The 1752-nt window shown below is 38.5% G+C and overlaps 1 pseudogene; it reads right to left on the bottom strand.

Annotated features, from left to right (window-relative positions):
• Positions 1–1118: 1118 nt before the first annotated feature.
• On the bottom strand, positions 1119–1748 carry LOC102842121 (annotated as a pseudogene).
• Positions 1749–1752: the final 4 nt, after the last annotated feature.

The following is a 1752-nucleotide window of genomic DNA, read 5'->3' as shown; positions in this document are numbered from 1 at the left end:
GTCTAGTGCTCACCCTATAGCACTACACCAGGAGAGGTGCAAATCAAAACAACAGTGAGATATACTCCCATCCCCAAAATAACAACAAAGTTTAAATCAACAGAAAACAAATACTGATGAGGAATGTGGAAAGACTGGATGCCTCAGACATAACTGTTGAGACTGTAAAATTGTGTAACTACTGTGGAAAATGGTATGGCACTTCCTTAATAAGTTAAAAAAATAAATACCATATGACTCAGCAGTCCTACTGCAATATAAATATCCTACATAAATGTGTTGTCAAGGACTTCATTCTTCTTGGATCAACTATAAACATTCGCGGAAGCAGCAGTCAAGAGATCAGACAACGTATTGCGTTAGGCAGACAACGTATTGCGTTAGGCAAATCTGCTGTACAGGAACTTTTTTTTTTCTTTTGAAAAATAATTATTAAGTATAAATAAATGTCCTATACATTAAAGATCAATAAATATTCATTATTGATTACAAGTCAGGCTGTAATACTGAAGGGACTACAGAATCAAAATATCCATTCATGAAACAGTAGTGAAAATTTCATTCCAACACTGGACACAGTAAGGACTTGCTCACAAGACACAACAAAACCCATCACACAAGATCAACATTTTAACCAACCTGAAAACGCCCACCAGCTGTTCCTTGGAAATCCTATTTGGGTCATTATGAGTTGGAACCGACTCGACACTACTTAACAACAACAACAACATAATGCTACAACAGAAAATGGTTTTGAATCATAAGATGAACAGTCCCAATGATCTCATCTTATTAATACCTCAGGTCATATTGAGGTTGTGAAGTTACATTTTCATTTCCTTCATTTTACTTCAAATTATTAATCAACGAAAACAAGTCTTACATAGCTAATGATTTTTTTAAAGTTAGTCTTTCATAAGAGAAAAGGAATAAAAATACAGTACAAAGAAAGTAGCCTCCCAGCGATGAGTCTCTTAACGGAAAAAAAAGAGTAAAGTAATTCACTTTCCTTCAAAGAAAGGAAAGAAACCTAAATCTGTTACGGCAAATTTGGAAAGTGATTTCCCAGTACCCAGAATATGTGTTTATTTTACACAATTTATTTGAATGATGGAAGTCTATGAAGCAGGAATCTGTGGCAATCCAAATTCATCCACCAACATCCTTATTCTTTGCATCAGAGGGCACACTTTCAGGAATCGCAGGTGCAGACGCTGCTTCATCCAAATAAGAGCTGGATTCATCAGCTAGCACCTCATCACCCAGTGCATCCAATTCTGGGGTCTTCATTTAATTCTGGGGTGCCGTAACTATGACTCAGGGCTTCCTGGATTTCATTGGCATCTTCCATCATATCCTCCAGCTGGTCTTGTAGATCCTCAATCTGGTCAACTTTCACTTGCTTGTATGCTTTTTTCATTTCTTTTACTCCAAATTTCATAGCATTAACCCTGGTCTTGGGGTCCTTCAGTGACTGGATGGTGTAATTGGCTTGCTCCATGTTAAATGACTGCTGGGGGAGATTGTCTCGCTGCTGCTCGTACATCCTCTTTTGCTTTAAGACCCGCAAGGCTTTCTGTTTGACCATATTCTTTGCTGGACTCTCTCTCATCTTCTTGATCTGATTTTATACTTCACTAGTTCAGCATCCAGTCGAGAAATCTTTTTGTCAATGGATTCTGCCCTGCTGTCCACCGTGCCAAGGCAGTCAGGCTGGGAGGCGGAGCCTTGGGTTTTGCTTTTCCGAAGAAT

The sequence above is a fragment of the Chrysochloris asiatica genome, unplaced genomic scaffold (genome assembly GCF_000296735.1).
Source record: "Chrysochloris asiatica unplaced genomic scaffold, ChrAsi1.0 scaffold00063, whole genome shotgun sequence".
NCBI lineage: Eukaryota > Metazoa > Chordata > Mammalia > Afrosoricida > Chrysochloridae > Chrysochloris > Chrysochloris asiatica.
The sequence above is the reverse complement of the archived record's forward strand: the minus strand, read 5'-3'. Positions and strand labels throughout refer to the sequence as shown.